This window comes from Ursus americanus, chromosome 7 (genome assembly GCF_024610735.1).
Source record: "Ursus americanus isolate L20-20 chromosome 7, mUrsAme1.1.p, whole genome shotgun sequence".
NCBI lineage: Eukaryota > Metazoa > Chordata > Mammalia > Carnivora > Ursidae > Ursus > Ursus americanus.
Window position 1 is genome coordinate 80,313,684 of NC_142133.1, and position 27,041 is coordinate 80,340,724.

The window sequence follows — 27,041 nt, forward strand, 5'->3', positions numbered from 1 at the left end:
CCCAATTCCTATCTTTCTGACAATGTCCCACTCTGGTTTGGCAGCTGGGATTCTTATAAAGGGGCTCAATTGTATTAATTCCCATGTTGCAGTTTTGTTTGTTCAAAGGGAAAGAGAAATTAAAAGAAATTCACTTTCCAGTTGAAAATCACGATGAGGCTCATAGTCCGGAACCACTTGGCACAGCAAACATCCCCATCTCTGCTTAGATGTACACAGACCAGGCTTCTCTCCATCCTACCCCCTTGCTTTTTATTTTCCAGTGGTTGGAATAATGCTCCCAGAAGTCTGCTGTGATGGAGGGTTACCCAGGTCCTGAAGAATACCTGCTATCTTGTGAGCCTTCTTCTAACTGTTTTTGTTATGATTAATGTCATTATGGTATCAATGTGTTTTAATGGGGACGTTTGTCTTCTTGTTTGTGTATGTCATAAATCTGAAGGAGAAAAATATGGAAACAGAAGGGCGCATGTCTTTACAAGTGTGTTTGGAGGCAAACCAAATGGCGCATTTCTCTTCGGATGCTTTCTGATTTTCAGCCCTAGAGTTTCAGACTAAAAATAGGATGTCTTCTGTTTGCAAAGGGCTGCTGATGTGACTCCTTCATGCGCTGGTTCTGTTGGTACAAAAGGCAACTCCTGGGCTTGGATGTACTGACTCATTAGTCATTAAGGAATTCACTCCTTGGCACTAAAGAATAATGTAATGCAGGTTTAATTAAAGCAAAAGCTTAAACTTGATGTTAATTTAATGGTACAGTCAACTTTCAATTATCCTTGATGCTGAAAGAGGGGGTGGCATTGATAATACAAATTAACGAAAAGCCTAGAATACATTCTACTTTTCCCCCTAAATTTATCAAGATTGCTGCTCTAATTTTACTTTGTACAAGGGGCTCATGTTGAAATGATCATGAAAGCCAATTTTAGGGAAAGCAGGATATTGGCATGGGGAAGAAAGGTCATGGCCTGCCATGCATGCATTAGGCACTTTACCTTGTTAGTTTTTGAAATGTCACAACTACCTGTGAGAAAGGTACCACTAACCATAGTTTATAATTAAGGAAACAGAGGCGGTATTGAAAGACTTGTCCAAGGTCATTTACTAGAAATTAGTGTAATAAGTGTTTCTGTGTTTCTCAAGCCAACCCATGTATTGAACAGAGAGGAAAACAATGTTTTAATCTAAACCTGAATTGCAATGTCTTCTATACTTAAGAAAATAGTGTAAATTCTCTTCTGAATATATGGCATTTTCTTATCAAGCAAAATTCTTGCTTGGGATGACAGCATGGTTTGGAAGAAAATAGCGAAACACGATTTTACACCGCAAATGGACAAATGAGGGTGGGGGTGGACAGAGAGGCCTTGCAGGTGAGGCTACTTCTTATTACGGGGTTGATAGAACTTTTGAGAACAAGGGCATCTAAAAAGTCAATGTTTATGTTACTGACAGGGAAGTTCTCTGACAGAACAAAATGTCCTTCCCTCCAAATCTTCAGCCAGCTGTGCCAGGTACAAATACCCGGTGTTAGCGAAGCTAAAGGGCTGTTTTAAGGCCGAGGAAAGAGAATGCGCTGGGAGGTCAGATGAGGTGAGTGGTGGACAGAGTTATGTATTAGTCAGGGTTCTACAGGAAAAAAGAACCAATAGGAGATAGATATATACGGGCAGACTTATTATGAAGAATTGGCTCACGTGATTATGGAGGCTGAGGAGTCCCACAGTCTGGCAGTGTAACTCTGTCTGAGTCCGAAGGCCTTAGAACCAGGGGCACCAATGGTGTAAACCCCCATCAGAGGCCGAAGAAGATAAGATGAGAGGTCTTGGCTAAAACAGTGAGGCAGGAAGAAAGGGGCTGCTTCCTCCAGACTCCATCTTTGTTCGATCCAGCCCTTCAGTGGACTGCATGACGCCCACCCACCTTGGGGAGGGCAATCTGCTTTATTGAGCCCACCAATTCAAGTGCTACTCTCAACTGAGAACACGCTCATAGACACACCCAGAATGATGTCTAATCTGGGCTTCATGGCCAGTCAAGTTGAAACATAAAAGAAGCCATCATAAACTTCCTGTGAGGAAGTAAGCCACAGGAAATTAAAAGACTCCTTGGGGAGGGTCTGATGCTCTCTGGGCTGCGGACAGTGAGTCAAAGTCACTTTCTGTAAGTCTTCAAGGGCAGGATGGATTCAGTAGGCATATGGCTTATGTATTAACGGCAGCCTGACAAAGTAACTGGTTATCAGCTAGTTACTGGCTTACCGTCAGCCAATCAGCCGGCAGATTTAGAGCTCTGTAGATGCCACCCTATCACACCCTAGAATCTTGCTACTCTAAGTGTGGTTCCTGGGCCAGAGCTCCTTACAAGTGCAGAATCTTCATGCAAACAAATCCCCAGAATTTCTCCAGATAATTGATCTGCACGTGGAAGTCTGAGAAGGATTGGCCTGAAACATACGGGGCGGAGGGCATACAGGCAGCGAGGTATGTGTAGAAGGCTGGAGTGAAGGTCACAATGGGGAAACTGAATTGGGATTTTCAAATATTTGCCAGGTATCACCTATGGTAATTAGACATCACTCCGAGTTGAGGAGGGAATGTGCATTCCCTAAGTCCAGCCAAGCATAGACTTGCAGGCTGGAGGTAGGCAGAACAGCTCACCCTTCCCATGTCCTGAGCCACTTGCCTTCAGACCTACTGCCCCACTCTGGTCTGGAAGCAGAGCCTGCTGCAGGAAATATTCGTTCTCTTCTCTCTTTTCCACACCGTTGCATTCAAAGTGTGTTTGTGTGGTTACATGTAGAGTTTAGCTCATGGGTCATCATTGTGAGAAAAATCAAGGCGGAACGAACATGACCAGGGATCCTGGATTCTGATATTGGACTAGTGGAGGCGTGGCATTGCCTCAGACCACCTTGACCTGTCTCCATTGGGAGACACCAGTGTGCCATGTTAGGTAGAGATACCTCTAAATGCACGGGAGAAGGTTGTGGGGTGTGTGTGTGTGTTTTGTTGTGTTTCCCACATAGCTGAATGATAGGAAGCAGTTGAATAACGTCTGGGGGTACCCGCTCAGCTCATCAGCTCTTGTTTTGAGAGAAGCTTCATGGCATACTGGGGATAGATATGTCTGTACTAGATGACCTCTTCTTTGACCAAGGCTGATCCAACCTTAACTTCTGTGGGACAATCAGACACCTCTCTCAGGGGAGGTGAGTCTTAGAAAGAAAGGGTACATTGCTATGGAAGATATAAAAAAAGAGTGAACCTAGAGGGGGAGCTCCAGGAAGTACTCCTGGAAAGTGGCAGCCGACCCAAGTGGGAGGGATGTAGGAGTGTGCTGGACGTGCAGGCGTGGGGAGAGGGTGCCCCAGGCAGCACAAAGGCAGGTGCAAAGCTCTGCATTAGAAGGCACTATGGTGTGTCGTCGGAGCTGAGAGTGTTCCAGCATCGCAGAAGCTGTGAGGTGAAGGGGAATGGGTGGGAAGACAATGGCCTGGAAGTGGTAGGCGGGGGCTGTATCAAGGACTTCTTTAAGCAGAAGGCTAGTGGTGATGGGTCAGGTTTGTCCGAGAGCAAGGGAGAATTAGGAAGAAGTAAGTAAAATTTAGGGTGGATTTTGCAACTTGGAGAAAAGATGAATGTAGAAGCCAAATAGCAAACCTTTTAAAGATGAAGGCGAAACTGTACGGTAACGGGACCAACCGCTCGCCTGGGGTGTTCACGGCTATGAACACACTTGAGAAAGGGGCAGGAAGCTGAAATGCTCCCGGCGGCTAGTACACGCTCCTGAAAGGTGCAGGAATCGAGTTTCCTGTGATAGAGTCTTCAGCGTTAGCAAAATCACAACCACATGGGGTGCAGGATTCTTCTTTTAAGTAAAATCGGAAGAAATTTTCTTTTACCAGGAGAGCCTCAACTTCATTCTCTAAGCAAAAGTCAAGGTTTGATCATCGTTTCAAGATGATTATTTATGGCTTAGCAGATAATCCCACAGCGCCCTTGGCTCTGGCATTGCCTTTGCTCTATCTCTTGCTGTCTCCTGAATTTATTGATTTCATTAGAAGATAAGAGTGACAAGGACAGCTTATAATACTTGGGAGAAATGTAAAACCATTAGCAGGTCATTGTTGAAGTCAGAACATGCCCTGGTAAGCTCCTTAGGAAACCAGTGGCAGCCGACGATACAGGGATTAACCTGCCCGAGTGTATGTGTGTACGCGCACACGTGTGTGTGTGTGTGTGTGTGCAGGCTGCACACCAGGTCTCCAGCGATGAGCTTGTATTTGATAATCCCTGACACTGAACTGATGGAAATATGGGTTATTGACACAAACAACTGCTTTTTCCTTGCCTTTCCTTTTTCTTGCTTCCTAAGTTTGAGGTTCCGGTTCAAACTGCATCTGTGGTACTGGAGGGCTGCTCTTGGGTGGGCAGGGAGAAGGCTTTCGGAGCTTGGCATCTGTCACTAGCTGGGGTCAGAGGGTGTAACAGGAGTGACCACCAGCCTCTCCCAAGTGGTCCGCCCTGTGGCCAGCGGCTGGTACCGCACGCTTTGATGTGGCCTCTGAGAGGCTGCCTCTGCTTGCTGTCCCCTCAAAGCAGGAACAGCTGCCGGGACTCCGTCTGTCCTGACCTTTCCTCAGGGGATGCGACGGGGGAGGGGATGGTCGTGCTCAGTCTGAGGACGTCCTTTACACAAACAGAAGAGATTTTGGAACGGCGGGGCTACTGGTGCTCGTGAAGTTTGGAGAGCCGGAAGAGAATTAATTCAGTTCCGTCTCTGCTCCTGTTTTCTGCCTGGTGTTGGCAGTGCAGCGGTTTGCAGATACTTCACGGGGATGTTTCAAAGATCGTGAGGTGGAGGGACTTGAAATAATTGCTTGATGCGAATGTGCACCGGGGTTGTGCTTGGAAGAAGGTAGGCAGCTGGTCACGTGCCGAGGACAGGGCCAGTAGAAACAGGTTCCAAGGACAGCAAGCAGAGATCGAGGCCTCAGGCAGAAGGTGAATGAGGGGCATCTCTAACAAAATACTGGAGGCCGTGTGGCTTCAACATTTATTTCTCATCATTCTGGAGGCCTGGGATTCGAGATCAAGGCCCTGGCAGATTTGCTTGCCTCCTGGCTCAGACAGCCACCTTACGTGTCCACACATGGTGGAAGGGACAAAGGGACGCTCTGGGGTCTCTTTTATAAGGGCACTAATCTCATTCCTCCTTCACTACCTAATCACCTTCCAAAGGCCCCATCTCCTAATTCCATCTCCTTGGACTTTGGGCTTTTGCATGAATTTGGGGGAGACACAAACCTCCAGTCCATAGCACATCCATGGAACCCTGGCTGGGGGCTCCCTGGCCAGCCTCCCTCCTCACCTGAGTGGGACTGGCTGAAACCCAAGAGGAAACCTCCATCCACAGCAGCACCATGGGACCTAAACATCAATGTGGAAGCTGAACCATGTGGCTGCTGACCCTGACCATTGACATGACCTTCAGCGACTGCCACTGTCGGCGCTTGCCTCGTCTGCCTTGAAATTGAATCATACCATGCCTGCTCCTCTCACAGGGATTCTGAGAGCCAAGAAATCACATTTGCTAAAATGTGCTGAAAAATCTCAAGTGCATTACTAGTGCATGGACAGACAGACAGACTAATTGTTGGGCATATAAGAAGAGCGGTTTTACGGAGGTCCAGAAAGTTCATCTCCCTTTATCTTTCGCACTGTGAACCTTCAGTTTGTGAGCCTTAGTGAGTAAGTGACTCCTGTAGGTAAAGTGAGTGTGAGTTATATTTAAGGTAATCATTTTGAAGGTACTTTCAAGGAATTTGTCTCCCAATAATTGAAGACGATTGTAGTTTTCTGTTTCAGATACAATAATTTATTACAGTCATGCTGCCAGATAAGATCCGAGACATCCAGTTAAATTTGAATTTCAGATAAACAATGAATAGTTTTTTAGTATCTCTCAAATATTGCATGGGACATACTTATACCTACTCATACTGAAAATTTGTCTGTTGTTTATCTGCAGTTCAAATGTCACTCAGTATCCTGAATTTTCATTTGCTAAATCTAATCACCCCATACTGGAGATCTGGGTTTCTAGCAGACATATGAGAGTGAAATCCCATTCCCATAAAAACTGCTTTTTAGCCTTTTTTTTAAAAAAACAAACATTAATAGGAATCACTGAATTAGCATTGGCATGTGAGGTAATTTCTTTGAGCTTCTCATTCAAGTGCCCTACTTGGTTCTCAGGTTTGCCTGCTGATCAGAATCACCTGATTAGATTACCATTTACAATGCCCCAGCACCTTAGACTGATTACATCAGGACCTCGGTGTGGTGGAACCCAGGGTGGGTTACAGTAGAAAGTTCCACCCAGTCATTGCAATGAGGCAGCAAGGGTGAGAACCCCTGGCATCACGCCTAGTGAGCTGTGGGGCTCAGTGACCCAGCAGCTGTCACAGAGCGTCTGGCAGTGTAAGAATGCCACGGGCAGTCCCCGCATTATGTTAGGAGAAGGCTAGAGTGGAAGAGGAAGGAGAAGAAAGGGTGACAGGTAGGGTGACAGGCTGTGCAGAGGCAGCGTCTTAAAAGCACGTGGCCCATGTGGGATTCTACAGGCCCGTCTGTATGGGTCTCTGTGGCTGGAACACAGCTTGTGGAGGACAGCAAGAAACCAAGAAATGGTTTCTAAAGCCAGGTTGTGGAGGCTGTGGGCCACAGCCAGGAGTTTGCGCTCTGTTTTGCGGGCCTTGGGGAGCCATTGCCAATGTTCTCACTCCTGAAGAGAAGAGTTTTCATGGAAGCCCAGGGGTGCGTCTCATAGGAAGATATGAGCCAGGTGGGACCCATGGGAGGTACCGTCCCCCTGGTAGGAATCTTATCTGTCTTGCTCAGTGTTATATTTTCAGTGCCAGGAACTATATCTGGAGCATAATAGGGACTCAACAGTGCTGTTAGATTGAAGGAGTAAATGGGAAAAAAAAACAAAGGAAAAGCCCAACAGAGGCAGCGTGGCATGGCCGGACTGGTGGCGAGGTGAAGGCAGAGGTCTCCAGTCCTATGCTGACCTCGGGCGCCACTGGACAAGTCATGGCCTCTTCTTGGCCTCTGTTTCTTGCCTCTTGAACGGAGGGCATGATCTTCAAGCTCTAAATTGAGAATTGAATTCTTCTGGTCCTGAGTAATTCATGACCTACCTATTGATGTTTTGCTCTTGGTGAAAACTCCCTTTGAGAGTGTTGGTGTTTCCGTGATTTCTGAAAGTCGGGCCCCCCGACGGCAGAGTCGTGCAGCTCACCAGGGCTGCTGGAGGAAACTTGGCATACCTGTGAGTAGGCATCCGACGTCAGGGGAGTGGCTGGACCACAGCCTCAAGAGTGAGTTTCAGGGTTGTAGGTCTAAGCAGTGTCACGGTGAAGAGGGGTCCAAGGCACAGTTGGATGGGAGGACAACCAGCCAGTTCTCATCTCAGCTCCTGCAACTCAGCGCTGTGGCTCCAGGCAACTCACTTCATCTGTTTGCATTTTGGTTCCCTTAGTCGTAAAACGAGGAGTTTATATTAAGTTGACTCTGTAGAACATTCTCGGCTTTCAACTGCTCTGAGTCCATAGTGTGCTCTTGGGTTTCTTTTATCTTTACCTCCATGGACCTTTGTTTCTAAAGATCCAGGCCCTGTGACACTGCTCCTTCCCTGTGCCTTCGGAGACAGAGCCGAAAAGCTGACTCTGCACCTCTTTGTGCCTCTGAGCCTTTTGCGCATAAAGAAGGGAAAGCTGAATAGTTTTTTTCCCCTTCTTCTTTAACAGATATTTTTAGCTTTTCTAAAAGCTTCTCACTTTGAGCCTTAAAAAGAAATAAGAACCTCTTCCAAAAATGCAAATGCTCTGGCAAGAAACAAGAGGGGTGTTTTCAATCTTTCCAGAACAATTGTTTTCTCTTCCATTGACATTTGTGGGGTAGAGGGATGAAGGTGGGGCTGCAGAAGGGGAGGAGGGAAGGTGTTGTGACAACTAGAGTGACTCTGTGGCCAGCAGGGGCGCTTTCCTGGGGGCTGCCCTCTAGGAAGGGTGCTATGGGCTGGCTTTCCCTACTCAGCCATTATTTCACATTGCTCCGGAACACTTCTGGGTGGAAGAGGGGACGGCTCTCTATGTTTAGAACGCTGCAAGTCCTGACAGAGCCATGAGGTGAGGTGAAGGCTCTTTCTCCCCATCAGCCCCCAGCCTCACACAGACCTTGGAAGTCAAAGGAGCTGCTGCGGACACTTGGAGTTACATCCCCACCCCACGTGAGAAGGGACAGGGAGAGCAAGGTCGATTCCAGTTGGCTTACTTTGCCTCCCCGGCTCTGAATTTTTCTAATTTGGAGGCTTCCACTGGCTGGTTGAGGTCTTGTCCTGGTGGCATCTCTCCTTCCTCTGTCTCCCCACCGCACCCTGCCTGCTTCCCAGGAGGAGGACGAGAAGGGGGAAGAGGACTGCCTGGCACAGGGGTCACGCTGCTGGGCACCTGGGCATCTTTATTTCACTTACTCTTTACAACAATCTTGTAATTATGTCTAATTCATAGTTTTGATTCCCTAGCATCTAGCTCATAGTAGCTGTTTGTTATCTGTTCGGTTGTCTGAATTAAGACTTTCATTTATGTCTTTCAGAGCTAATTCAAAGTTTGACTGTATTCAGAAATAATGATTTGGCCCACAATCTTGTTGAAAAACAATACAATTTGGTTCTGCGTATGTCAAACTCATGGGACATTGGTGAATACAGGCTCTTTAAGGGGCCGTTTAGCTTGGAATTACTGTGCAGAAGATGATTATATCAACATAACCATCTGAAAACGAGAGACAGTACCCTCCAGCCCTCACACTCGGTCACGCTCCCCAGAAGTTAGTGATAGAGGGGAACGAGGCAATGTGGGCAATGTTGTATACCACAGCTTCCAGAAGCACAGCTCAGCTTGCCTGTCACTGGACCACAGGCCTATAGAAGGTCCATGTCCAGAGAATCAGGAGTCAATCATGAAAGAGTCATAAGAATGTAGATGTCCCCTGGTTTTCTTAGGGAGAATGAGCCCTGCTATTTACAACTGAGGAAGCCCATGGCTCTGGAAGGAAGGTGATAACTCAGGTATTAATTTTGTCTTGGCTTCTTGGTGGCTGGGGCCAGAGCTCACATTTCCTCCCCTCTGCTTTCTGCTCTGCCCACCATGATACACCCCCAACCTGACGTTGACTTGAATAAATGATGTTTAATTGGTCCTATGGGCATTACTGACTTATTGTTTACTCTGAGAAGATAGAAATGAACACAGTCATCTCTGGATATGAAATATGAGTTGAGCCAACTCTCCCTTGATAATTTCGAGGCAAATGGAGAGAGAGGCTATAATCGCCCTGGTGACACATGGGTCTTTGGTTCTGTTGGCAGCACCATCATCACATTGAATAACTGTTCGGGGAAAGGAGCCGTGAGAAGGAACACAGCCACACTCAGACCACTATTCCTTTTCTTTTTAAAGTATTTTTCTGTAATACCACCAAGTAGTATTCTAAATATTGACATGTTCAGAAGCTGAACATTGGCTAACAGAAGAGAGAGATGGAATGAGCATAACTAACAGAATCAGAGACAGATTCACCTGTAGGCATTTACTGCTCGTGGAGTAGTTACCATGCTCAAACAGACTTGTGTGCATTAGCTTGTCGAAACCTCTCTTGGACCCGAGGCAAGAGCTGCTGTTATACCCATTTATAGTAAGGAAACGGAGGCCCAGAAAAGTTGGATAACTTTCTCAAGATCATGAAATTAGTGTCAGACTCAGAATTCGAACCTAGCTCAAGCTGACACCAGCCTCATCTCAATCTGCTTCTAGAGTGAAAGCTCCAGCCTCCAGCCTGATCTCATTCCGCTTCTAGAGTGAAAGCTCCAGCCTCCAGCCCGATCTCATTCCACTTCTAGAATGAAAGCTCCAGCCTCCAGCCCAATCTCATTCCACTTCTAGAATGAAAGCTCCAGCCTCCAGCCCGATCTCATTCCACTTCTAGAATGAAAGCTCCAGCCTCCAGCCCAATCTCATTCCACTTCTAGAATGAAAGCTCCAGCCTCCAGCCCGATCTCATTCCACTTCTAGAATGAAAGCTCTAGCCTCCCCGCAGGCACTCACTTGGAGCAGGTAGGTTAACCTTAGCTTAACTTTAAGGCCAGACACTAAAGCATGGTCTGCGGCCTCAAGGAACACGTTGTGACCTATTTGAAAGAGGTTATGTTTATATGACACATTCAATAATAGTTCAGCCGGTCATCTTCAATTAAATGCTAATTTTTTTCATCCCAGCCAATAGTTCAGAGACGTTCATGTCGCTGAGGGAGCACGGGGTCAGAGGATTTGACCCCCTTTTGTTGGTGTCATTAGGGTCTAGATCTGGACACGTGGATGGTGGAAAGTGATCCTTCTGAACAGGCAGTAAGACCAAATGAAGAAAGGAAGAGGTGGGTAAAACAGGACTTTTATTCAAAAAGGCCCCCAGCTCGAGTCAGTGTCTTCTCTGTGCCCGCTGTTTGGAAGGCAGGTGAAGAGAAATGAGAAAATATCATTTTGTCATAGTTCAGGTGTGTCTACGGCACTGAGCTCCTGATCTGTAGATGAGAAAAGAAGATCTTCAGACAAGAGGTATTCTGGGTCTTCCTTTAGCCCCTGAAAATACTCAGTAACTGGCAACTTCCCTGAAAGGATGCCTTCCTTTGATGACTGTGATCGCAAGGTCGTTACTACCACGGAGCACGAGTTAAAGCCACATTATGCCATTTGGGATTATATCTTACCCATGAGAAATTTAGGGGAATCAGAGATCTCATTTTCTTTCTATGATTATCTAGATTTTTATCACTTTATTTATTTTTATTTATTTTTAAGATTTTATTTATTTATTTATTTGACAGAGAGAGAGTGAGCGAGAGAGAGAGCATGAGCAGGGTGAGGGGCAGAGGAAGAAGCAGGCTCTCCACTGAGCAGGGAGCCCGATGTGGGGCTCGATCCCAAGACTCTGGGATCATGACCTGAGCCGATGGCAGGTGCTTAACTGACTGAGCCACCCAGGTGCCCGATTTTTATCACTTTGAATAGTAATATGTACAATTTTTTTGATTATCAGAAAATAATTTTTGAACAAAGGATCCTGTACACATATAATTACTTATGATCTATTCGCTATACCATTGTGTTAATATATGGTGCCTTTAAAACATACGCCAAAAAGGAAGTCTTAAATTAACAAGACACATAGAAGTCCTAGAAATTTCTTCCTGAGCCTCAGTGAATCTCCATGTGCACCTTAGGAGAACAGGGGTTTCGGCTGAAGACCCTGGAATAATGTCTTTCAAAATGGCAAAACTGCTGTAGGGGTGTCCTAGGGCCGCGATAACAAAGTGCGATGGACCTAAGTAGCAGAAATATATTTTCTCAGAGTTCTGGAGGCTGGAAGTCTGAGATCAAGGTGTCAGTGGAGTCAGTTCCTTCTGAATCCGCTCCAGCCTCTCCCCTGCCTTCAGGTGGTTCACTGGTGGTCCTTGGTGGTCCTTGGCTTGTGGAAGCATCACCCTGATCTTTCCTTGATCTCCACATGGCGCTCTCCCTTTGTGCACCCTTGTCCCTGTCCCCTTTTTATAAGGACTCTGTCATTTTGGATTAGGGCCCACCCTAATCACCTCATTTTAACTTGATGACTTTTGTAAAGATCCTTCTTCCAAATAGGGTCCCATTCTGAGGTACTGGGGATTAGGACTCCCACATAGCTTTTGAGGGGAACACAATTCCATCTATAATACCTTGTAAGCTTCTACTTGTTTTAAGCAGTTAAGTTGTGCCTGAAAGAATTGTATTCATAAAAGTGTCGGGGGGGGGGTGCCAGGGTGACTCCGTCAGTTCAGCCTCTGACTCTTGGTTTTGGCTCAGGTCATGATCTCAGGGTCATGAGATCGAGCCTGGTGTCAGGCTCCACTCTCAGCACAGTCTGTTTCAGTTTCTCTCTCTCTCTGCTTCTCCCCTCCTTCCCGACACCCCCCCCCCCATGTGCTCTCTCTCTCTCTCAAATAAACAAATAAATAAAATCTTTAAAAAAAATGTCAGTGGAGGCATGACTTATAAACTGGTCTCAGTGAAGCCCCCCTCCCAGATTTTTTCCAGTTGAAAATTGACCAGTTCTTCCTCTACCCAACTCCAGAAAGTTTCTTTAACCTTTCTTTGGTTCATATTTATTCCATCTTGTGTAATGGTTACCAATGGCTGACTCTCCCACAAAATTGAAATCGTATCAGGGAAGAAATGTTTTCATTGACATTTTTGTCCACTTGGTTTCAAAACAACCTCCTAACTTCCCACTTGACCACTGGCAAACATCTCTTTTCACAATCTTCTTGTATGTATGGTAGGTGACACTAAATACATCTTGAATTAAACTGACATTTTTGTGAAGTGTAGAATTCTTTTCTAAAGTTGCAACTTCCTGGTCAATTATCTTCGTGCAAATCTCTGAAATTCATCTACTGTCTTAGGTCAAGCAAGTATGCAAGTATACAACCTCTCCCCTTTGCCCGTCATCATTTTTCCCACAGCTTTTCAGGGAGACTGGAAAGCATTTGCCAGTACGTGTCCAGGCTCACAGAACTTTACTTCATTAAGCAGAACTTGGCTAACATCTGGGGTGGAGACACGTTTTCCCCACAGAAAATTGCCTTGTTCACTCCGGATGAGTCATGTCCCTAAGTCTTGGCCCGGGAGTGGGTGTTCAAGGGAATTGTGTCCCGGCCTCTGAAGACCATGAAATGCTCTTTCTGTAAGTGGCAGAATTTTTGGATGATGCAGAAACACCTGCGTTCCTCTCCATCTTTGGAGGAAGTTATATTTTCCTGAGTGTCATGGAGACTTTTAACTGAAATGTTCAGAGTTCCTGCTTACCTGCTGGCATGGCTACAAGACAGGGAGGGAATATATGATTAGTACCTGTGCCTTTTTTTTGGTGTTATTACTTATTTTGGCTTCATTAAATAATTCTAGTTCCTGTCTTACAAGAGGCTGTTTTTCTAGCTTACTATTGACGGTTATTTTGGTTTACATCAGCATTCAATCAACGCCGGCAGATCTCTGTTGCTACGTATTATTACCAAACGTTATGTGAGGAAAGAGCAGTGGTTTTCAATCCATTCCATGTCACCCACCAGCGGGATTCACCACATAATTTCATCACCCAAAGTTATATTGCTCCCTTTGAGAAGGAGAACAAGTCAGACAAGGAGTCCTTCTGATCAATGTCCTTGGAGTGTGGGGATTACCTCTGACCTTTTGATTCTGAAATAATTTGTCCTAGAGCGTTGACCAAGAAAAGTTACTCTCCATTTTGGACCAACACAGCTTTTCCATGGGCAGTGTGTAGCAGTGTGAGAAAGCCACTTGGATTTTCATTTCTTTCAGTAACACGGGCATGAATGGCATTTTTCTCCTTACCAGAAAGTGACTTGTTGATAACTGGCTGAAATATATATATATTGTTTTACCTGTAAATAAACTTCGGGACAACAAGGTAAGGATGTAGCAGAGTGCCTGACATAGAGTAACCCACATGTAGGGTACATTTATTTTATGCCACACTCTTTATAATCATCTCGTCAATCCTTACAATGAGGTTTTTTTTTTTTTAATATTTCATAAATAAGGAAAGTAGGATACCCAAGAATCAGGAGCCAGGGATGAACAAATCTAGAACTCTTGCTTTTTACTCTGTTTTAACGCCCTCAGGCTTTCAGCAGATTTTGCTCCCCTCTGACCGTTTCAAAAGTTTAGGAGTTTGCCCACCACACCGGACTTGCGAACAGGACTGTGTCTAATGTAAATAGAGATCGCCAGCCCACCCTGTGGCACAGAGCTCAACACTGTGATGTCCTACTGCATGTTGGAGGGCTTGCTTCACACGATGACAGAATGGAAATATTCCATTTCCGTTCAACAAATGACCTTTTATTAGTTTGAAAGAGCAGCTTACATACCAGTGATTCAGTATCGAAAAGCAGAATTATTTGCTTTTGAGAAGGCTCACCACCCACCTGCATGTTCCCTTCCGCTAAACCCCCTCCCTCAGACTTCAAGACAGCGAGTTGCAGGGGATAAAACATAAGGCCCTTGTTAATTGCAAATTAATAGTGCCAGGGATATATGCAGATGGTACCTGGAGTCAATTGCTGACAGCGTCATATTCTGGTTATGTTTTTCTTTCCTGCAACACAACTGTGCACTGAGCAAAGGCAGAGTAGTCTTAGATTCTTATTTAGTTCTGAGTTTCTGAAGGATGAAATCCATGTCCTTGCCTTACCACTGTTCTTATCTTACAAATTCAGTGGTTTTTGCTTTTATTTACTCATTAATTTGAACGAGTTCCAGGCTTTGGTAGTTCAGAGGCTACAGGTGGGACTCTGGACAATCATTCTGTATATGTTAAACTATTCTTGCTTAACCAGTAAATATTTTGCTGTGTTCATTTTTTTTCCCTCATTCTCAAGCAATCAATTGTGAACCTCCCATGTTGTAACACATCCATAGGGAACATTTGTGCTTTAGTTGGCACTTAGATTAAATTAATCAAATAATCTTTTCTTTCTTTCAAGGCTGACATTTTGGTAAGAATTTTAAAGGTTGCATGCCAACTGCCAAAGTCAATCAAGTGAAGGCGAAACCCAAAATTTGTAAGAGGGAATGATCCTCGTCCCAGACTGGGTGACTTGGGTAAAACAAACCATCCTCCTGACTTCCCGAACATTTTTAAACTTTGACTTTGAATTAATTGTATATTTGAATAGTTACTCAGAAAATAAAGCATGATCTAGGATTTTGATAAAACCTCGAGTTTCATGTTTTAGGACAAGTGGCAGCACCATTTGTGATACCATGACAGACCTTGGCTAGCCAGCTGGACACTAGCCCAGCCTGAGCTTCTTAAATATCCATCCATCTTCCCTGTTTGTGATGAATCCTTCTAGAGAAGAAGAGCAAGGTCAGATGGAGGTCTGTCTGGCTATAGAGTTTTAGATCTGGAGGAACAACTGAGATATCCTATTATGGTACCCCCCTTTTTGTAGGGGGGGAAGAAGAAGTCCCTGTGTTTCAGGAACACACACCAGCCTAGGAATGGGCACATGTGCTGAGGACTGGTGTGACTCAGACCCCAGCCAACCCCAGCCTTGGGACCCATGAGCCTACTGGAGGGCCTCAGCTGTGGCTGGAAGCAACAAAACTAGTGAAGCAATTGGCAGCGGGTTTGAAATCTGAAGACTGCCAAAGCTTGGCTCCCACTTAGCAGCACCGAGTGAACCACTCCATGCCCACCTCTCAGTATGTTAAAAATGGAACCAGTAATGATCACCCATGGGTGTTCATTGCATGTTGCACTCCTGTAATTAAAAGTGTGACCCAAACTCTGAATAGTAGCAGGAACACAAGTTTCAATTCTGGGCTTTTCTCCAGCCGGGTGTCCCCTGAAATGTCCTTTCCACGTGTCACCTCCTCCAAGTCCCCTTTCCAATGTGTCTCTCATTTTGTTGTGTGCATGTATCCTACCCACCCCTCCATGCTCTGGAGAGCTTACGTCCACCCCCCTAAGAACTGATGGTAATGGTGGGAATCGCAGTCCCAGACTTGGTCCATGGGAGGCATTTGTGGGCAGAGAGCCTTTTGGCCCACTTTGCCTCATACCATCTGGATAACTACCACCTGCACCACGACTAGACACAGAGCTTACCTCCGTGAGAGAGACACAGCGAGGAGAGGACAGGCAGGGGATCTGGGAGCCCCTGTGGTAGATGTGGGCGGGAGGGGGCCGAAGCATGGCTGCCCACACCTGGTAAAGCAACCACCTGCTCTGTCTCCTTGTTCAGAGTGTTCAGAGGGTTCGCGCTTGGCCCCACATTGCTCTTGCAGGACATCGATGACAAAAGAGGCCTCCTGGGATTAACACCTATGGAAAGGAGGGGACAAGAGTGAGACTGGGCAGAAGTTGAATTGAGACGTGGGCCCTGTGAAGGTTCCAGATGAGCCCGTGGAGAGTGATGGACTCGGGCTGGACCTTCAGAGAAGTCTGGAGTTCCCACCATAGTCAGGGGTGGTGTTGATGGGATGGTGGATGCAGGTGTGAATGTGGGCGAGGCATACTGTTAGCCACACCACACACCCTACGTGTAGTGCTTAGCCTCCACGCCTCGCCCCACGACTCACCGCCTTCTAGGGGTCTTACCAAGGGGACTTCGGTCAGCACTTACTGGACATTTACTATGTGGATAATTATGGCATCTACTGAAGGCCTTTTCTTTTGTTTTTGTATGTAGGAACTATAGCCCCTGACATCCCAGACCAGGGTGTGTGTGCACGTGCAAACTGGCCAGGGAAGGTGGAGGTATCTTTGCACAAAGACAAGATGGGACATGAATGCCGGGAGGAGACATGAGTAGTCCTGTGGGGTTTTACTGAAGGAAGGTGAGATCGCATCCAGTTGTGGACAACCAGAAAAGAATCCTAGATGTAATGTATAGAACTGTTGAATCATTATATTGTACATCTGAACTAATATAACACTGTGTGTTAATTATACTTCCGTTTAAAAAAAAGAAAGAAAGAAAAAATTCTGGGTGAGAGCAGTCTCCGGCATTTAGAGTTGCTGTGTAGGGCGGGCAGTAATTAGATGGGAAAGGCGGAGTCAACGGCATCCCAAACAGAAGGAAGGGTCCATGCAAAGGCACAGATATGGGAGCATATGGACCGTGTCTGAGGCAGCATGTGGTGGGCGTGGACATTGGGAGGAGGGGACAGCCAATAGCTTACTTTGGCCAAATAATAAGGGAAGAAGGGAATAAGGCAGGGGTAAGGTGGTTCATCATTTTCCTACCTCCACCCAACCCACTCCATGCCGGCCCACAATTCTAAATTGAAATGGATCCAAAGACTGTTTTATTGGTCTCGTACCAGGCACAAGGGAGATGCTCGGTAAATAGCTGATAATTTCACTCAATCGGGGGTCTTTTAATACCTTTCTCTAAATCGCACAAAAAGTGGATGGGACTTGAAATATCTGTTGTCTTCTTCCTCACAGCCCCTGGAGGCTCTTCTTGACCCCACCTTTTTCCAGAGCCTGGTAAGGATGAAAGCACCCTCTGCTAAATCCCGTAGTTCTCTGTAAAGGGACGGAAGAAGTAAACAGCCTCAGTCTCTTCCAAGCTCTGCAAGGAGAGACTGCACATGAGCCTGAGACCTCCAGCCCCCAGCTGTGTGGCCCCAACCAGTCCTTCACCCTCAGGGTCTGGTTTCCGGCAACATTAAGGACAGTATTACCTCCTGCATAGCATTGTTGTGCAAATTAACTGAGAAAATGTGTGCTAATGTACCTAGAGAGACCTGCAGAGATTCAAGTTCAAATTTGGAGCACAAATGCCCGTAATGAAGATGCCTCCTGGAGGGTATCAGTCCCCGGGGAGCAATTCCTCCAGAAGACAAGGAGGGTGCCTGTGGGCCATCAAATAATAAGGTCAGCTAATGGCTAAATTCTGTTACAGCGGCTAGCTGACAAAATGATCAGATGTTGGTGATTTTCATTCGCTTTTGATAGTCTGTCTGGAGCCAGGCAGGGGCTGATGGGCAGGCCGGGCAGCAGCCAGCCAGCAGGGCATGCTAGAGTTGGTGAGACCCAGGTACTCAGAGCAGGGAATGATTTGCAGCCCCTGTAGAGAGGTCCGTCCCTGGGCTGTGCTGAGCTGCGACCCCATGTTCACCTCTGTTCTTTCTATCCCAAAGTCTCCACCCTGCACTCTGGGCTTCCAGGGAAAAGAGGTGCTAGGCCTTTGGTACTCAGACACAAAGCGGGAATCAGTATTGAGTACCATACACAACGTTCAAGACGGATATCAGTAAGGGGTCCCAACATGCTCCTCCATCACTGTGCCTGGCACAGGAGACCTCCATAAATATGTAGCCATTGAACTAGTGTGTTTAGAGTGGGGGAATGGTGTTTGGGCAGGAAGGATCCTTTTTGGAGAAGACGGAGCCTGCACAGTGCAGAGAGCTGGAGGGAACCTGGCAATGTTAGAGGGAAGTCACAGGGGCAGGGCTAGCTCTGCAGACTAGGGCACTCCGTGTGGGAGATGGATGAATGGAGGGGCACATCTTACACTCGGTGTAAGCCTTTGGAGGACTCCCAGGCAGCAGGCAGCAGGCAGCAGGGCTCCACGAAGATGGGGAAGGAGTATTTGCTTGCAGAAGGCTGTTCTGTGAGTGGCATGCTTACTAGCTTAGAGTCAAGAGAGGCCAGGAGAATCTGCAGTAGAGTCCTCATCTGTGGTGTGTCCTGCCGGGGGTGGGGCGCCCGCGACATGGCGTCCTGCAGGTAGTCCCGAGTTGCCCCTCATTATGCTCCACTTTCTCTGGTGGACTCTCTGACCCATTGGGCTCAGAAGCACCAAGGGCTGCACCCTATCTTCATGTTGTAGCTCATTAAACAGATTTGATTTGATATTTTCACCTTTGGGGAGAAAGTGACTAGCCAACACATCCCAGGGTCTATTCTCCCCTTCTCTGGAGGGTTTGGTGCCAAGAGGACTGCCTGATTAGCTTTCTCCCAGTTTTCAAAAGGCCTTTGTTGAGTGCTGGCAGGTCATTTAGCGGCTGTGTCTTCAGTTTTACCATCCACAAAGCCAAGCTGATCATACCTTCGTCCTAGGATTGGTGCAGGGTCAATGTGATCATTGATGTGAAAGTTTGTTAGCCTGGAAGGAAGAACAGCTTCACAGACAACAAAAGGATTCTTTCCTTTGAAGATGCTTTCCTGTTTGATTCTTTCAAATGCTCTTTGAAATGAATCTGTGCCCTTTCAAGGGCAACTCAAGGTGGCTTGGTATCAACCTGAGAGTGGGATCCTTTCAGGTCGTTGTGTGTCACTGAAGGTTTGAAGGTGTCAAGGTAGGAAGGGACCTTTGACTGTATTGCAGAGATGAGCCTAGTACAGAGGTGGAGGAAGAGGAGAGGCAGAGTGGGAGGGGAGCAGGAAGGGGGGTGGGGAGGGGAGGAGGGGGAGGGGAGCAGAAGAGGAGGGAAGTCTATCAGATTTCTTATCCTTTACCATGGGCAACTGGAGCTCCAGTAAGAGTATCCTATTTCAAAATAAGTTTCTCATTGATTCGGGAGAGCCCATAGAATTAGTGTCATGAATTCAAACAATTGGCAAATATGTTTACATGCCCAATAGTTACAGTAAAAGACACTTGAGAAGTGCTTTTGAATGTATGAAATTATTTTTATTGTTATCACACTTTGAACCTTTCAACAGCCCTTTGGGGCTGGTAGTATTGGGGTCCTTCTTTAACATCCTTTTTTTAAAAAATTGAGGTGCAGAAAGGGTGCTGAAGAGGTGGGGCCCAGCCACCCTGTTATTTTGTCTTCACATCAGCATTGCCAGGTCCTGGTCCAGGTCCACCGAGAGCTTGTTTAGCAAGAGGGGGTGACCAGCACCCATGGAAACATAACTGTGGGGCCCCATAGATCTGAAAGAGGGATGTGGGAGATGCAGGAACATGCATCACCAGTGACAGTAGCAGTGACCACCTGGCGGCCTGTGGAGCCCTTGCAGGGAGCTTTACACGGCCAAACAAGCCTGTAGGGCAGACCCTTGCACTAGCCCAACTCTCAGATGTGAAAGCAGAGGGTGAAGAAGGGAGAGCGTCTAGCTGATTAGCAAATGTCAGGTGAACTGGATTTGTTGCACAGGAAGTTGGCCTGCTGGGCGCCTGCATAGGCTTCTCTGTCTACAGCCCCCCGAGTGACAGAGTTACTGGTCTACAGGTCCAGTGGGCAGCGGCCCTGAGGTTAGAGAGGAGCCACGCGTTGGGATGGGGGATGGGGAGTCCCTTTCCCTCCTTCCTGTTCCTGGTGCATAAGCAGATTCTGGAGTAAGATGCTGTGGGGTACCGCAAAGACTAGACACTCCATTCCCCCCTCCTGTCCCCGCCAGCGCTGCCTGGCTGTCTCAGAGCAGGGTTCGGCCTTTGCCTTCCTTTTCCGCAGCATCATGGAGCCACGCTCAGCATTGGGGTCTTTCCTCTGCACACAGGCAGGCACGGTACCCAGACCTGGAATCCACGGCACCCCTGGACAGAACCAACGGTGTGAGCAGCCCAGAGCTGTCAGCCCAGAGAACGGACAACCTTCAAACACTCCCCGAATGGCATTCCTCTGCACCCAATGCCCTAGAATCCCTTTTGAGCGGAGAACCCTGAACACAATACAACTGCTCTCCACAAAGTCCTGGAATTTCCTCCAATCCCATAGAGAATAATTACGCTGCTGGGCTGCAATTCAGCTGCTGATAGGGCTGCCCCTTGTGCTGGTCAGGCAGTCTTTTTCCCCAGGAGTTATATACAATTCAAACAGTCCTAAGAGCAGTAGCTACACGGACTGCTTTAAGCCTGGCAAATGGAGTGATAAACCCTTAGTATGCATAAAGTTCAGTTTTGTCCTTTACTGCCTTTCAACAATCAAATTAAACTTGAAAGCGGTTTTTTTTTTCCCTCACTGCGGGGAGGAAAAAGTGCCATTGAAAAAAATCATCTCACTGGCAAATTAACAGATAAGGGTCTACCCTGCCGACACAATGCCAGGCAGAGGTAAAATTCAATCTTTCTATCACAGCAAAGCCATTTTCCCTAAATCGGGGAAATTAAAGTACATTGGAATAGAGGGACAGTTTCTCCCACTCGATATGTTTTTTGACTTTGAGGTCTAAAACTAAAATTGAAACTGGCACGTTTGTAACTGACAACCCTATTCTCCTTTAGATTATACCCCATTCATTAAATTTTTATGAGAATTTATAAAGATGCCCAAGGAATAAAAGTTCTGTTCATGACGGCAGAGCAGAACTCGGGGGCTATTTCTAAATAGCATACTCAGCATATTAATTGTTGCTTAGATAACAGTCCTATCTCTTCGGGGCCTCTGTTTGGGTTTAACACCAGAACCAGCAAATTAATATAGTCATTATCCAGCCAAAAGCTGTATCACTTACCAGTTCATTATTGTTCAAATCAAAATTCATACTTTCCCAGATCTCCCTAGGGTTACTAGATAGGGAAGGTTATCATTCTGCAAAATAATCTCTCCTGATTCTTACTCCACTGTGTGAAGAGAAACAGCCAATCACATTACATAAATTTTCATATTAATAGATCTGTGCAGAGGCTCCCAGTCACCCTCTTCTCTGACTGCGTGGGACCTGATTTCTCACTCTTCCCCAAATCTCCATTCGGGGTCAGGTAAATGACTCAGCTTCCTTTTTAGTGAACATACCAAGCTAGGTCCTAATTTTGAGATTACTGCTTCTCAAGAATGGATACGATCTTGCAAACTTGGGTGCTGCCAGAAGGCGGAATCTCTGGAGCGGGCAGAGGTCTCAGCAATGCCGCCGGGCCTCTACGCAGTGCACGTGAGTGATCTGCAGGCAGACAGGTCAGCAAGATCCACAAGACACTAACTTCCAGTTTTTTGTAGATCAGAGCATTTTCATCCAAGCCCAGCTTCCCGTGCCATGTAACCAATTTTATTCTTCTTCTAATATTTAGCTTTAATGATTTTGATTAACCAACATATTATCTGAACAAACGATGGTTGCAAGCTTGAGGTCAAAATCTGAATATTTTTTCTCTCTAGAATTATGAATAGGGACAGGAGAGGGACTTCTTGATTTCCAAGTGGATTATACTCTATCTGAATTGCTGAGCAACAGCCATTTTTTTTTTCTTCTTGCTAGCATTTGCCACCTCCGTTTGTACCTGATGCCCAGAGGAAGTTTGGAGAAATATGAATGTGGAAGGATACAGAGTCGAATCATAAACAACACATGCTACAGATGGAGCATTTTTCAGCAGCCTGAGAAACAATATGATCATTTCACTCCTACTACCCAGTAAGAGGCAGTCCTGGAAGGTTCCAGAGAAGGTGCTGCTGGCTCCATACGTAGAAACTGCAGCTGATTTGTGTTTTGGGGACAGAATCTTAACACCTTTCTGAAGCCGCCATGTGGTTTTCTTAGCTGTGAATACATGATGCTCAGACGCTTCATTTAATCAGGACTCCTTGTTCTAGGACACCACCTACATTTCCACATGTGACTTTACGGCATGCTTTATTTTCTTCTGATTGAATTGAACCATCAGTGTGCTCCCAGAGACCTCTCAACATTGCCTTGGTTTTAGAATCCATGCGAAGAACATTTGTTTCTTGTTCAGACCATCCATGATTTCCTTCATTGCTTTTATAGTGAAACTTTTATATCAAACACTGTGCATTGTATGAGTTCTTTTTCTAGAAAGACAATGGTATGAAGACCCTTTCCATAGAAGTTATTCCAGGGCATGATACGCTGTCATGGACCACGAGAATGCCTTCCCATGGGGACAAGTTATAATGACTTACATCAGTCTAATTTGAATCGTTTTCAAATTTACTCAAATGGCAAAACTTCTTTTTAAGATGAAATGAGATTCAAGTCAGCAGCGCGAGTTGGTGCCAATGTGCGAGGCTGCACTTGATAGTTCTCTGTAAGTGAAAATATTTATAACTTCCCATAGCTTGCTGCCCCAAGTCACAAGACGTGAAACCTTCCTTGGGTTTCTCATTGCTGTGGTCTCTGATGTTCAGTCAGAGAGGCTGCTGGACTGTGTGGGGGTAAGAGCTTCCTGAGGAGTTTATACTGAGGCCTGCCTCTGGTTCCCACAGCAACTCTGGGGCGTTGGAGCACAGCCAAACACATTTTTCTGCTATATGTCTTGCTATAAAGGAGTATCCTGTTCAGAGATCTGCTCTGATGGGCACTGTTAGTTTTATTTACATGTGGGATGAGAATCTACTAAAATGAAGGTCCAGCAAGATGCATATGGTATTGGTAAAAACGTAGATCTGGACTAAATTCATTTTAAAATTGAATTGGATGTTTTCTTTATGGACTGGCCTGGAATGTGCTGTATTGAATCACTTATTTCTCAAAGTGTTTGTTCTCATTTTAGCGGGGATGGAAGCAGGGGCCCCCTGCAGGGTCAGCAAACAGTATGTGTCACGGTGTTTCATGCACCTGGAAGGGACAGACAAGAGTTGCAAGAGTGGACGCGGGCCTTTTTTCCTTTGTGCCGCCACTGTTCCAGAATCAGATCAGACCAATGATTTTTTTTTCTTTCCCTCTCTTGTTGAGAAAAAGGGCAAGGGCATAGCAAATAGTTTTATGCAAACAGATTCATTACAGAAACCACTCGCTAGCTACGTTAGCCTGGGACTTAGTTTCTTCAACCATTCAATGCAGGATAATATAACTATTAGGCCTGACAGGGTTGCTGTAAAGCTACCCTTAGATATAAAGAGTTTAGAACAGTGCCTGGCACACAGCACATGCTAACACATGCTGGCTGCCATACTACAACGACTACTAACCATCATTATGAACAACCATACCTAAACTACTTTCTGGAGGCCGTAGGTATTTTCAACAGAAAGCTGCAGGAATTCATGACTCCAAGTGCATCTTGAGTCACACTGCTTCCGTTCCTTCCTTACTGGCTCTGTAATTTGGGGCAATATACTTAAACTCTGTCAACCTCAGCTTCTTCCCCCATAAGTGAGGATAATAAGAGCTTCTGTCTCATAGGGTTGTTGGAGCATTCAATGAGGAGTATCATGTGCTATGTCAACATTATTTCATCCACATTGGAGCCACTTGTCTTTCCCACGCGTTCTGTAGTTTTACTGCAATTCACTCCAGGGGTAATGTAGGCGGTCTTTGTGGCAAGCACGTGGCCTCCCTCATTTCACGCCAATTCTGCCTATGATCTGTACCTTTACATTTACCTGAGATTTTGTAAACTGGACTGAAGCTAAGTAGGATGAAAACTTGCCCATATTTCTTAAGCATTCATTAACTATATAGATGATTACTCTTCCTATAATAGCCATGTTCATCCTTCTGAATTTGAGAGTGACCACTGGCTTCTTTTGGCTAATCATCATGGCTACCTATCCCCCCAAATTCAACACAGTGATATGCTTCTTCTACTATAAAGATGCCTCGGAGTTAAGAGTTGCAACTCACAGGAGAAAAACAGAACAGGGTAGGGTTTTGGGTAAAATCGATCCACATTGGCCATTTAATCAACAGTGTTGCATATGAGCAATGCTCCTTGGTGCCCTGATTAGACAGACTGCAAATGACAGTTCTTGGAGTCATTCATATGCCTCCTGACCTCTCTGTAAAGGGAAGAGACTCAGGAGAGACCTGACATGGGGCACAACGTAGGCTCTCGTTAATATTTGTTGCATAGACACCTCATAACCTAGAGTTTTGTTTCTGAGGATTCATTTCATAAGACGTAGCACAACTTTCAAGATATATCTGAATCCCTGCTACAATAAGCTTGGTCCTTCTCGCTTCTCTCTCCCCATTTCCTTTATTTAAAAATAAGTGCATGGAAACATTGGAATCTCTGACCAAGAGAGCAAAGGAACTGGATTCTATTCCTGGCTCTGCCGCCCTTCTCTTGCCGCCTGGCGGTTCACTTGACCTTTCTTCCCTTCCCATCCCCTAAGGAAGATGCCTGCTGTGTACAGACCCCACGGGGGTGTTGGGAGGATTTCAGGAGTGAATACAACTATCTTGGGTTATAATATGATGCTGCCAACTACTTTGAGGCCCTGGGATGAAAGATGCTGTGTGAAAGAGCATTGTTACTGCATTTTGTTAAAAATATGGATCAAAGGCTGGCTGTACAGTAAGTGCTAAATGTTAATTATTGTTATAATATCATAACAAAGCAGATGCCAGAATGCTAGATCCCACGAGAAAACCTATTATAATAAGCCAGTGTGAAATGTACATATTACAAAGATATTTGGCAAGGAGGCAGATTTGGTTTTGAAATCTCAATGAACAATTAAGCAGAATAAAAAATAACTTTTAATGCTATGAAAAATATAAGTGTCTTGACAAGTCTTTAACATAAAAATAAGAAGCTGCCTTTTTCCCATAGAAAAGAGGCAGCATTATTGCTTTTTTTCCTCCTCTCTGAGCAGAAGATATATTTGTGGCATCCTTGAATGTAGGGAAAAAAGCAATATTCTTCCTTACAATGACCCTTAAAATATCTCTTTACAACAGAGATGAATTGGGGAAAATTCCTCTAAGTTTATAATAGAGTAAATCTAATTTTTTTAAACTTCAAATGAGTTCATGTTCTACTGCCTGTTTGTCTTTCCTCCTCCAAATGCATTTTCTATTTGATGGCATTAGCGAATGGACTTTTGCAAGCATTCATAAATGCCAGCAGCTTCTCTTAGCTCAAGCGTCTCACAGATTTTCAGATCTAGGAAGCAGAGTACATCATGTAATATCAGCTGAGAAAAGGAGGAGGAAAGGGAGGGAAGGCATAGAAAGATGAATTTAGAGAGGGAGAGCCCTGCCCTAAAAAAACCAAGGTCAAGAGAAAATAATTTCCATGTTCTTGTGTTTTTAAGAATGGAATATGCGTGAGCTCACCTAGCATACTTACCATACTCAATCTTTTTTTTGGCGGGGGGGGGGGAACATTGTGAGACATGAATAACCAACTCTCAGGGGGAAAGTAAAAGCATATAGTTGCAAGGGGATATGTTCTATCTTTGGGGAAGAAAGAGAGTGAGCAGGAGAACTGCACATCCCAGAACAAACTTACAAGAGAGTATGTACCCCCCAGCTGATAATATTATGGCCAGACTATAATTACCCTGGCTCCATGTTTACCTGACCTGACGACCAGCAACCTACCTGATATTAATTCATTCTACACTGACTTCATTTTTTTCCTTTTAACATTTCCCCTGTTACTCTAACTTAGAAAAAATGCATCTGTTATTAGAAATAAATAAGCACCATATTTGTTGGTTAAATGTGCCATGTGTTCTTCTGTGTGAAAGGGAGGTGGGAAACCAAACGTAAAAAGGACTTACTGGGATTTGAGTTGAAATGATCTAGACTTTTGTTATTGAAAAAAACATTCAGGATGACTTGCAATAGAGCCCAAAGAAAGCCACTGTCCTTGTGTTCACGTACTTCAAAGGGAAAAAGCCCTCTAACACATGCCTGATTTTGGAAGGAGGTAGCCACGGCCTGGGAAATGTGCACTCCAGCTGGGACTGCGTGGCGCTTAGGAAGCATGGATATCTTGTCTTTCTCAGGACACAGTTGTTTCCCCAGTCCCTGTGAGATCAAGATTTCAGGAGCGTGCTTTGGCAGCCACTTGTTAAAAAATAAATGGGGACTGGAGTGGCAACGTCAGCATGGTTGTCCGGATTTTGGGAAGTGAAGCAGGTAGGCAGGCAGAGCAGGGTGAGGCATGTGAGTGTCATGAGAACTGGAGGGAAGGCTGGGAAGAGCTTCGTCCTCCAATCAGGCATTTTCCTCCAACCCCACTGAATCTTAGCCTCTTCTGCACAGGTGATTCCCCAAAGTGGCCTAGAATTACTGAAGAGCAGAGAGTGGAAGCCATTGAATTACCTTTTTTTTTTTTTTTTTTAATCTCCACCATTGATAGTTCTCTTGGCCTGCTCATCAGCAACTGGTCTAAAAGTTGGGGACTTTTAATATGATGATTTGGGGCTTTGGTTGATTCTTAAGGTATTTCATTCATTTGACAACCAATATTGTCTGTGAATGAGCATTTACTGTGAGCCAGGCAGAAAGGATGAAGAGTTAGATAGGACCCAGCCCTGCCTTTGACCTGCTGATGGCCTAGTCTGAAATAGAGCCAAGCAAAATCAGTAAGTGTGGAAAGATTACAGAGGCCATGAGACAAGAGCACATGGGATGGGATAATTCTACTAGAGGTCAGGATAGCTGTCAGACAGGAATCAGACAGCAGTGACCTTTGATCTAGAGTAGGTGAGTTCATCAGGCGGACAGACCAGGGAAGAGCACCCCGGCAGAAGAAAGGGT

At 45.6% G+C, this 27,041-nt stretch overlaps 1 long non-coding RNA gene across 14 annotated transcripts in view; it reads left to right on the forward strand.

Annotated features, from left to right (window-relative positions):
• The window catches only part of LOC123803308 (uncharacterized), a 279,495-nt gene extending 252,877 nt beyond the window's left edge, over window positions 1–26,618 (forward strand). For 7 of the 14 annotated variants that reach the window (XR_015725354.1, XR_015725356.1, XR_015725362.1 and 4 more), the window contains one exon: window positions 264–21,828. This is a non-coding gene — a long non-coding RNA (uncharacterized LOC123803308). The other 7 variants (XR_015725361.1, XR_015725357.1, XR_015725359.1 and 4 more) reach the window with 7 other exon arrangements.
• Window positions 26,619–27,041: the final 423 nt, after the last annotated feature.